This window comes from Mytilus trossulus, chromosome 9, assembly GCF_036588685.1.
Source record: "Mytilus trossulus isolate FHL-02 chromosome 9, PNRI_Mtr1.1.1.hap1, whole genome shotgun sequence".
Lineage (NCBI taxonomy): Eukaryota > Metazoa > Mollusca > Bivalvia > Mytilida > Mytilidae > Mytilus > Mytilus trossulus.
The window spans coordinates 254,531-267,225 of record NC_086381.1 but is presented as its reverse complement, the minus strand read 5'-3'; the positions used below and the strand labels follow the sequence as shown (position 1 = coordinate 267,225).

The 12,695-nt window shown below is 32.2% G+C and overlaps 1 long non-coding RNA gene across 1 annotated transcript; it reads left to right on the top strand.

Moving 5' to 3' along the window:
- Nucleotides 1-226: 226 nt before the first annotated feature.
- LOC134683467 (uncharacterized) lies at nt 227-8,557 on the top strand. The gene is made up of 3 exons (XR_010101030.1): nt 227-293; nt 6,335-6,442; nt 7,970-8,557. It is a non-coding gene; the product is annotated as an uncharacterized LOC134683467 (long non-coding RNA).
- The last annotated feature ends 4,138 nt before the right edge of the window (nt 8,558-12,695 follow it).

Sequence of the window (12,695 nt, the reverse complement as noted above, 5' to 3'; positions counted from 1 at the left end):
AAGATTAAGGCAAGAAAATACACGTAAATGGCTGTATGAATTCACTTTCAAAATTGAATTTATAGAAGTTAACATCCGTTTGCCACTACGTAACTATACATTTACAACGTAACCCATCTATTCATGTTGTTATAACAATGGTAAATAAATTTCCATGCGCAGCGACATTAAGGTGGTTTTCCCGCAAAACCGAATAAAAAAATAGTGCAGGAGTTATTTCCCCTATCTAGATCAGAATGTGTAATGGCGGGCGACTTTTGACGTTGCAGACACGGTAACAAATGTAGCAATAGGTAAGGAACGCGTATCGCATGAATAATGAAATATATGTCATATGGTGTCTTTTTTCATATTATAATGTATTTTCACATCAAAAAATGGAAATAATTTGAGTGAAAGCTGTATTTATCAAAAGAAAAATAGCAAGCGGAGTTTAAGCTCCGCCCACTGTTTACCTTATTTGGAAAATCAATGTAGTTGCGAAGCTTGCAGTTTGCAAGTTGGTTAATTGAAAATAACTGAAGTAGCCGTGCACTTGTCAGTTGAGATTATAACGACCTGGTTGAAGAAACTGATGAGAACAAATGGAAAATTTATTCAATATGATCCAATGTCAGGACAAAACACGACTTAGGTGTAATTTATCGCTTTCAGGTATTACAATCTAGAGATATCTAGGGCATGCAGGGGCGGATGCAGGAATTTTCGAAAGGGGGGGTGCTAACCCAGGGCAAAGGGGGGGTGCAAAACATATGTCCCGATACAAATGCATTGATCGGCAAAAATAAAGGGGGGTGCGCACCCCCGGAACCCCCCCTCTGGATCCATGCGCTAGTCCAAATAATTATGACGTCTTGAAAGGCTATTATAATTTTTGGGATACGATTGCTGTCAAGCAATCTGTAGACTTTTACCATTGACCCTATGACACACTCCCTCACGTCATTCGTTTTATTCTAAACATTCGGCAACATCTCAGATTCTTATGATTTTCTTGCTTTAAAAGGTAAAAACAAGCAAAAAAATTGAACATAAACAACTTTCCTGTAATGTTTTACTCATAATCTTCATGTATGATATTTTCCTTGACTTATATGCGTGTTTTTAACAATACGGAAAATCAGAATTAAACAGTATTTATATTTAGTGTTTTTATAAATTTAGAAACACGTCAGAGGGAATTCCCAAATTTTGATAACTTGCGAGAGTTCTCTGAAAGCCGATCGATAATTCTATTTCTGTCACAAGAACTGAAGTGGAGTATTTCTATATTTTACCGTTATGAAACTGATATTTGATACTGTTCTCTCATAAAGAAATGGAGAACCATTCATCATATCATTTAATAAACGTTCTTGTAGGACAAATCGCAAGTCGCAGTTTGTTTATGTATTAATGTCCATGCGTGGTCTCACTTTTTAGAGACAAAAAGAATTGCAGAGACAAGAAGCGACAAGAAGAATAATATTAGCAACAAGAAACTATTTAGCGACAAGAAAACATTTTTTTATTTATATTACTTATTCGAAATAAATATTAAAAAAATATGCAAAAGAAAACAATTTCAACGACAGGAAAGTTAATTTTGATAGGGGGGAAATGAAACTTGTAAATTTAATTCAGTTGCTACATTTATTTACATGATATTTTATAAGGTATCACAGGAAGTATATTTTGTCTTTTTATTTGTTTTTAAAACCATTTTTGTACAATATATAATTAACTTGCAAAATGCATTATTTGTGCATAGTTGTCCAGAAAACTCATACACAAATTGTGAAATACAAATTAAGAACTGAAATCAAACAAGAGGAAAACATAATTAAAATGTGAATATTTTTCATCATTTTATTTAGTGTATTGTCTCATTTAACGATATTTATCATGTTTATGCATATATATTGAAGATTAAAGGAAACTGATGACAATCTTGAGTTTTCAACAGGTGTTCACTATTCGGTACAATATTTTTATATTCTGGTGCGTGTAATTGATAAAGGTGTTAATGGATGTTATTGTTGCAATAAAACAAAGGACACGCACCTAGTTAATCTCATTTGTTGCTCTTAATTGTGTATTACCTTAGAGTGAAGCCACAGCTAATGTTGGTCCTATCAGGAAAAATTAATTGTACAGTTAGGAAGGAAATAATATTTCATGTTTTTGTTTTATTAAATCCTTCAAAAGGAAGGTGACAAATCTTTGTTTTTATTTTCATTTTATAGCGTTTACATTTCCTTTGCTCTTACACATGTTTAATTTCTACATCTATCAATATGATAATAAAAAGTACACAATCTCTTCATCGATTTTTTTTTTATTTCTTCATCTTTCAATATAATCCTAAAAAATATTTTAATGTATGTGATAACAATATGTATTCTTGTCGCTAAATAGCTCCTTGATGCTTTTTGTCACTTATTATTTTTCTTCTTGTCGCTTCTTGACGCTTTTTGTCGCTAATTAGTGAGACCCCACATGCGTGTAGTTTTCCTGATTTCAAGGGGTATCAGATTGAGTGATTCCCCGCTTCATTGATTAATTTGAAACTCATGGGATTCTTTCTATGTCTGTCTGCATATGGAGGGCTATTGTTGTTGCATAATTTTAAATCACATGCATAATTTAAATTAAAATAAATGTTTCATCGTAAAAATTACCTATAACATCCCTTCAGCAGAAATGGAATCTTCCATGTTATCGTTTCGAGTTGTCTCCCTTTTCGAAGTATTCGTCAAGAAGAATTAACTCGTTAATGCCGGTAAACGTCGTAATATATTAAGAACAATCTCAATGTAAACAGAGGAGTGTGTACGGAAAGGAGTCATGCCCTCTGACCCAAAGGAACTTCAATAATTAAAGAGTAAGAAATGGGGTTCCTCCTAAACTGGTCCGCCGTTCTATATATAGCTTTGCACCGAAGGTCAGTGTAGCGATAAGTGAACACAATATGATAGGGGTCCAGTTTAGGGTTCCTCCTAGAATTACGGTGAAAAGATATGGAAGCAAGTTAACTCGTACCACGGCATTGGAACCAAAAAAGTTAACTTGTACTACTGGGAAGTCGTAACATTCAGAAAAATATATAAAAAATATGATGTTTTATGGGTTTCTGTTTGTAAACTTAATAGAAATAAAGTTGAATTACTTGAATTTTACACAGGAGTTAAAAGAAAACTTAGACAAAAATAAAGAATGTTTTAAAGCATTAATGTTTTAACTGATCTTTCAAACTAGAACATAGGCGGATCCAGCCCCCCCCCCCCCCCCCCCCCCCCCCCTTTTTTTGTGGAAAAAATTTGGTTGATAATAAAGGGAATCATTGAAGCATGACTGGAGCGGGCCCCCTCTTAGGTCAGTCAGCGGGCTCCCCCTTAGGAAAAGTTCAGGATCCGCCACTGTAGAACTTAATCCAGAGGAAAGTTAAAACATTGCTTTAACTGTACCTTATTAAAATTGAACATGTTGAATATGTATATATCCAATTTAAGTTAATTAAAGCTGTAATCCATGATCACAAATTGAATGCTATGTTTATAATTGTTGAAAGCCATGTGCTTTTTTTGCGGGGAAAATGCGGACCCCCTTAACAGGAATCAGTTAAATTTCATTGTTACATTTATTTATAGACAGTAAAAATAATTTTGGCAATCATTTTGACTAACTGCTAAGATTTTATTATTCATGAAAAATTTTCTTCGGGTAAAACTGTATATACCTTAATTATCTACATCTGCCACAGTATTTTCTATCCAATATACAAGGAACATAAGCTACAAATTGGTCATTGTACTTTCAAATTATATACATTTTACAGACTTAAGAGGTATTGGGTGAAAGTAACGTATATCATGTATATTCATCATTTAACACCATTTGAATGCATTTAAATAAGTTGGTACGAGTTAGCAATGGTTCGAGTTATTTTTTTTTTAATGGTACGAGTTTACAATGGTACAGGATAACTATAATTCGATGAAACACAATAAGTACATGGATCATACACTTGTAACGGGGATTGGATATTCTTTAAGTTGAGTGACTATTCAGATTGTTACATTTTGCATGTGCAGTTGAATTAGTTTAGAGAATAATACTATCCAGCTGTACCAGGGTTACCGGCCAAAAATGCTTGAGACTCGCGCATGTTCATGCTTTTTTTTGCAACAGTATTCTTGGATCTATTTTTTTCCTCTTTGATCTTTTGAATTTTGGCCAAATCTCATGCATTTGTTTAATGAAAATTTGGCAGAACTGCTATACATGTGTCAATGAAAACTATGGCAATCGTATCCCTCAGAGCATTCTGCTCTTTGATTTTCTTTGACGCCTAAAATATAATAGCCTTTCAAGACGTCATAATTATTTGGACTAATGGCATGGCTTGTGATTAAGGTTCCAATAAAGTCAAAAATTAGTACACTTCATAAACATCTAAAAGAGGGACGAAAGATACCAAAGGGACAGTCAAACTCATAAATCTAAAACAAACTGACAACGCCATGGCTAAAAATGAAAAAGACAAACAGAAAAACAATAGTACACATGACACAACATAGAAAACTAAAGAATAAACAACACGAACCCCACCAAAAACTAGGGGTGATCTCAGGTGCTCCGGAAGGGTAAGCAGATCCTGCTCCACATGCGGCACCCGTCGTGTTGCTTATGTACCTTGCCTGTATTTTTCAACCTATAATGAATAAAGTCATAAACTATGAGAACATATGTTCGGTGTCTTTCGTATTAAAATGATGAGAATTGAAATGGGAAATGTGTCAAAGAGACAGCAACCCAACCATAGAACAGACAATAGCAGAAGGTCATCAACTTGTTTTCGTGTTAAGACAGTTTTATTTTCTATGTTTCGTCTTTAGTAGGATGACTTGATGTGTGCTTCATGTTTCCTGTCATACTCTTTAATTTCTCGTGCTTTTGACAAAATCATTTACATGACATATTATTTCTATATATATAATAATTATAATCAGTATTAAAATTGAATAGTCACTGCATTCACTTTACCTCTAAAATTAGAGTACATGAATGATATCAAATATCTGAACTGTGTCCCTGTTCAGTGTTCAGCTATATATATCCCCAGTAAACAGAATCGAGCCTAATGGTATTTGTAAAATTTTCATTGCGAGACCTCATGTCCAAGAGGCAGGAAAAAAACCACTTGTAATATAGCTGTGTATTCTGTTATAAGTGTGTACAAGCATGAACGGATGCAAATCATATCATTTATTAAATGGAAAAGGCCACAGCCTGTTTAGAAACGGTCAATTTTGACGGTATATTAAAGTCAGTCTGTCTGTCTGTTCCAGAATTGAATATTTTTTCGTCGCATCTTTTTCAGGAAAATAACAAGGACTTCTAAAATGTGGTTTGAGGATTTATATGATACCGTGTGATGCTTTTTCATATTCACCACTCAACAAATTCCTGTGTACCTTAAAATTCTTAAAGTGTATGGGGGTGTCAAAAGTGATCAGTAGCTCACAGATTCACTTGTTTGTTTTATATTATTTTATATTTTTTGTGGGGGAGGGGGCTGGCTATTGTGAGCAGTGTTCTCAGCACTTCTAGTTAATCATAAAAATTACATTAAGACGAGCAAAAATTAGCAACATGCATATCCTGGGTTCATTTAATTTGTATTAATATAAACATTAAAACGTTTAATCCCGCTGCAAATGTTTGCACCTGTTCTAAGTCAGGAATCTGATGTACAGTAGTTGTCGTTTGTTTATGTAATTTATAAGTGTCCCTCGTTTCTTGTTTTTTATATAGATTAGACCGTTTGTTTTCCTGTTTGAATGGTTTTACACTTGTAATTTTGGGGCCCTATATAGCTTGTTTATTGATGTGAGCCAAGGCTCCGTGTTAAAGGCCATACATTGACCTACATGTATAATGGTTTACTTTTATAAATTGTTATTTGGATGGAGATGATAGAGAGTTGTCTCATTGGCACTCACACCACATCTTCCTACATTGTATTTCTATTGTATGGCAAAATTGATGTCTTTATTTTAAAAAATATATGATTCATTATCATGATTATACATGTTACAATGTATACACAGGTTCATACTATTTTTGACATACAGTACATGACAAATATGACATAGCTCTGTAATTTTTTTCACTACTTGTACATCTTTGGATTTTAAATGTTTGGCTTTGAGCGTTCCTGATGAAGGTAAATCCAGACTCGGCCAGAAAAGTGCTATGGAGATATGAAATTATTGAACGTGTTGTTTTCAATTTTTCATGCTCCTTTATTTAAAAAAAAAAGTATATAATAACATTCTCTTTTTTTTTTTAGGTCACCTGACAATTACAGGATTGAGGTTACAGTATGCCATTCAAGCTGTGATGAAGTATAAAGCAATGGTTTGAATTTGGAGAGCTTCTTTACATGTATTATAGACAGGTAAATTATTTTATCCTGCAATTATCTAACTATTGTACATGTACAATGGGACAACTCTCCTGAAGGGTCCCAAGTTAAACAGAAATTTAAAACTATATGTCATCATTTAGGCCTTATGGCCTTCAACAATGAGAAAAACACATTCTGCCACATTGTCTTCTCTTAAAGGCGCCAAATCATAATATTAATAGACCTGTTGAAGGAGAAAACTAATAGCCTTATTTATGTGAGAAAAAAGTGAATGAACAAACAAACAAACAAACAGCAACAAACAACAAGTGCTCAATTAAATATTACATACACTTACATAGTCAGGGGTACTACATGTACTTGTACAAGTTTATTTTATTTACTTGAAGAAGTAAAAAAAAATACACATATAACACGTATAAGTAAATAGATAATGTTTGAATAATCTAGCCTTAATTTTCTCAAAAATTTACTTGTACAAGTAAACCATGTAAACATTTCTTTCAATCCTAAAAAAATCCTCAAGTTTTGAGATGTGAATCATGCCTTTAATGATTTTTCCAAGTTTGGCTCAATTTTTTTTAATCTTAAGTTCAATGTTTCATCTCATTATAAAAAATCCATCAAAGAAACTGATTGAGCAAAGATCTTGTATATTTGTGCAAGGCCTTCAAAAATTGCTCCTTTGAGGCTTGTAAATGAGCAGTGTTGTGAAGATAACAGACAAATTGGATTTTCATTGTCTATGAAATTACACTTAAATGATTGGTGAAGACATCTGCAGAGAATACACAATTTAAAATTCGATAAGAGCAAAGAAATCTCAAGAATACAAGAAAGAAAAAAGGATGATTTTTTTACTTATACATTTGTACAAGAAAAACGAGTACAATGTAAAACATTCTGAATGTGTAATGGACATAACTATGCCAATTTTTTGTTTACATATACATGTACAAGTAAATAAGATTCACTTGTATAAGTATCCTACAAATTCACTTTTTTTTCCATTCTTCAAGAATTGCAATACAATAATTAATGTACTAAATATAAATCATGATCAATTTCTGAATTCAAAATGAAGTGTCTGTATATATACATTGTATGTACCAGCAATAATATTTATTTACACAGACCTGACAGATACGCCTATAATCATGATAATAATAATATACTGCACTTGCTACATGTAGCTAAAATTTCTTGTGGATAACTGATATTGATCATGTTGATATTGAAGTATTCCTGTCATTGTTCACATTTGGAAAAGGAGATACAAAATAATGAAGTTCAACATAATATTTAAATATTTATTACATAGTGCGCCTTATTAAAATGTGTTTGGAAAATTTATTTTTTTGTTCAAATGTTGAATGAAGCTAGTAGAATTAACACATTACTACTGGTAAAAAAGGACGAGAATTATTTTGTTAGCATTTTAACAGTTTTTTTTTGAAGAAGTGAGTTTGCACCAACTTTTGATTACTTTTCTCATATTGAAAATTTCATTTGATATATACATTGTACTTGTATTATATTTGCATTTTCATATTTCAGGGTTGAAGACCTGCAGTCAGACACCAGTTAAAAGTTACTTATAACTCATCATGGCCATTATGGAAGATCTGATTAAAATTTGTTTAGAAAGCCACCAAATATGTCCATGAAAAATAGAAAAATGACAGCAATTCTACATTATGCACCGTACTAAGCAGAAGCATTGACTGTTTCAAAACCAAATGAATTAGAATTTAGTGAATTGATGCTAAAAGAGAGAGGAATATTATTAATTGGACAATTTAACTTCTTTTTCATCATTATTGAAGTTGATGTATACAATCTTAAAGAGTTTTTACTTCAGTAAAAAGGAATACCAAATATACTTAATAAAGGCAGGTTGGAGATTTGTGAATATTCTTAAAATAGGAGTTTCAAAAAGGATTTCAGTTCAAATATTGTATTTCACAGATGTCAGAAATGTAATTTTATGTCTCTTTCATGAAATGTTTTAAAAATCTGCAATATCTAACCAAGACGAGTGAGAGATCTACAGATAGACATATGATATTCAGTTGAACTGTAAACATGGTAAAGGAGAATTTTGAAATATTCATTTATAAGACTTCTATGAGTGTTTTGTTATTTTTATGGCAATTACAGGAAACCGATGTAAAAAGTAATTTAATATAGATATTAATCCTACCAGAAAACCTACAGATATCATATGTACATTTCAGACATATACAAATAACATCATGTACATTGTACATGTACAAATGTAAGCATGCAATTCACTGATGCACCACCTATGTAGTTACATGTACATGTAATTATAAAAGTAAGAATATGACACACGACATATGATTGCCAATGACACAACTCTCAATAAGAGAACAACTAGTCATATACATGTATTAGCCACCAGAGAACAAGAAAATCATATTTTGTCATGGTTTATATTTCAATCTCATTTCATAACACAGACTATACAGGTTAACAAAATTTCCAAAAGCATTATAAAGTGTTTTGATTGCAGTTGTTGGTCATATTGATGTTGGCCTTCAATACTGAGCAAGACCTATGTACAAATGTAACATCCACAGAATGTTTGAACCAAAAAATGTTGGATATTTTTCTTTGCTTGCATTTATCATGTAGCTGCTCTTTTGTACATACATGTATGTACATTTACATACATGTTCATATGTATTTAATCTTCTACTGGTATACATGGTATACTTGGAAACTTGTGATTGAATATTTCCACAGTATAAAAAATTCTTATATCTAGCAAGATTAGCAAAAGATGTTGGATATACATGTACCGCACTATATTACCATATGTAATTATGTAGTACAGCTAGAATTTGATTAAAAAAAAAGATGATGTGGTATAATTGCCAATGAAGTTGATTAACAATTAAGTTGTGTTATTTTTTGTGATTGGGTCAGGTAAAGATTAACCCATGATTTTTGGTAGGCAGTACATTGTAGTTCTATAAGTATTAACATGGTTAACACATACATACATTGTATCATTTTATGAGTTTCCATCTGACTATTTTGTCTTTTCCCCTATATCATGGAAATCGATTCATTCTGATTGATCTGACACTTCGGGATTGTGGTTATGTATAAATTATATTAAGTTAGTTATTTCTGTATTTAGATGTATATTCTGGTACATAACATTTCTTCTATTAGGACAGAAAAGAAATACCATTTCAGTTGACTCCAATCTCAGCAGGTGATAGGAAATAAGTTTTCTGATTTTAACATCTTTAAGATGAACATGAAGAACCTGAATTAAAATATTATGGCACTTAATAATGAAAACACAATTGATTGATTGTGCTGAATGTCACATAAGCACATACGACTATTTCTTTGCTGTCCATTTGTATTTGTGGACACTTTGCACAGAAGGCAGGAATTTAATATGAAATGAGCAGCAGTAAAAAATAGGTTACTATTTCCAACTTCATGATATAATTGTATTCTTTGAGGTTGAGAAATTAAGATGATATATTTACAAGGCTGCAGATTGAATCATAGGTACACTGTACATGTACCTAAATCTGAAACAAATCAGATGAGATTAAAATAAGTCATATACAATGTATGCATCTGAAATAATTTTTCAAACTGGTATTTTGCTTTATATATATATATATGTACATGTAGTGGAAGCATAAATTATAGAGCACAAAGTTTTTTTTTAAATTTTGGGTACTCAATGTCTTATCTTTTAATCTTTACTCCAAAAGGTAGTTTGTGCAGATATTGAAACTCACACATTCTATGAAAAAAGGAATTATATCCCCCATGTTAATGCTGGTGTACAAATTTTAAAATGTATGCCTTTGAAATAACAAAGATAATAAAATCAGTAAAAGTAGGGCAGAATAATTTTACCAAGTAACTGCAAGGATATTATAATAAGTCAAATACTGCTCCAGATTGGTTGAAAGGGAATATTCTGTGTAATAAGACGCAGGAAATAACTATGGAGTCCGACATAATAAAAAAAAGCAAGCCATACAAAAAACTGGCATAGCAGCTGGTGAAAATAGATGCAAAAGAATCACCAGAATGAATCTAAAAGTGACAAATCATGATTTACAATTGATACCAGTCACACTTGATAAGCAAGAGATATTCAACAAATAAAACCTCCATGTGATGCAGGTAGGAGTTAAGTATATTTATAATTTAAACATTACCAATGACACACCCAACTTCTTTATAAATGCAGCTTTTTTCATTAAAATGTTTATGATTCACAATACACAAACACTAGAAGAGACCTAGAAGGCTAATCTATTAAAATTTATATAATGAACTTTTACTTGCAGAACGAGAACTATACAAATGCGATGCCGGATTTGAACCAAAAAAAGGGGGAAGGCTGCATGCCCCAACACTACATGCATGTAACCCACGTATGGGGTGTAAAATAATGACCTTGTAGGCTTATCTATTAAATTAATTTATATATTGAACTTTGACTTGTAGAACAAGAACTATAAAAGCACCCGAGATTTGAACAAAAAAGGGGGAAGGCTGCATGTCCCAACACTACATGCATGTAACCCACGTTTGGGGTGTATAAGAATGACCTAAATAATTATGTTTTTTTGCCTTCAATAATTTAAATAGCAATAAGAGAATAGTTGTTTCAAACTTCGCACAACCATATTATTAAATGAAACGCCGGTGAAAACAAAATATACACGTAGTTTTCCCGTCAGCCGATCCGACTATTAGAGGGTCTTTCAAACGCTTTTTTCGTGGATTTTAGGGCGATTATGCTACTACATGTTAGAATCATTGAAAAGTGCAGGTGCAAGAGCTATACCAACCCACTGCATTCTGGTATTGGTAGAAAGGCCACATTTCAAACTTTTCGAAAAGTGCTGCTACTAGTTATATAGCGTTCGTGTAAAAGAAATTTCACAACCCGAAGTGCCAAAAAATCAATAAATCGATTAAATTCTCCATGTTTTATTGTTTTTTAATTACAAAACCTCTAATGAAAATTAAGTGGCAGCACTTTTCCAGTAAAACAAGTTATCCTGATTACAACGAGCCCAAAATCAGGGCGATTCGATTTCATCTTGCACCTGCACTTTTGACTTTTTTAGGAAATGTCTTTACTTTCAGTTTGAAGTCACGTGACACTAGTGTATTTATATTTTTCTAAAAATAAAAGTTTGTAATATAAATAAGGATAGACCCTTTTCCTCCCGATTACTCATATGACGTGTATTTTGGCTTTTAGACAGAGAAAACTCACTCTGAGTTCAATATGATTTTTCTAGTGTATAAAAATGGAAATTTTCTTGAAACGACCTTAACACCCCTGCGTGCAGAAACATTTGACAGAAGTAAATTTATCTTAGGTTATCTATCAAACGAACCGCACCATATTTAAACATTGAAATATTTACATAAAAAAATACATAAATGTTGACACCTCATTCCACACATTTTGTAAGAAATCAAGTAATTTATATCACCGGCTTTCAAATATACGACTGTAAACGTCCCTGATAAAAAAAGGTATCCAAACGCATACAACTTGTTTTATGTTGTTTTCATTTATTACACAACTAGGTCGACTCCTTTACTGGTAGACAATCAATCCTCGATGATATCATCATCTCAGTAATGACATGATTATATCTTGACTTGCATCTAGACATTGACAATGAGAATAAGTTAAAACGTAACTACGAGCATAGAAATGATTTCGGCTTCCAAATTGTTAAATTTCAATTGCTATGTAGCAACAGTCCAGCAGCGCCTCCAAACAGAGTATATGTCTCAATTAGTACGATAATGTATATCTTATAACAATTCTGGAGCACTTGAGCTTAGTCCGATTTTTGGTTGGGTTTGTGTTGTTAAGTCTGTAGATTTTAACGTTGTATTTTGTGAACTATTATTTGTCTGTTAGTCTTTTTTATCCATAGCATTGTAAGTTTATTTTTGACTCAACTGCAGTTTGAATGTCCCCTCTGGTATATTTCGCCTCACTTTTATAACCTAGCTTTCTTAAATTTAGGATTTTGCGAGAATTTTTTTTTGGTATAAATGAACTATATTTTATTCTAATGGGAAATGGGAACACTGTTCAATTAAGTTCACAATTTGCCTTCGAAAGAAGCATGCATTTTTGTTGAGGTACTTTAGTCTGAAATTGCAAATGACGTCAAAGTACACAAATATGTTAAGAGTTCATGACCTTTGGGATCTAATAATTGAGCAGAATCCATGAAAG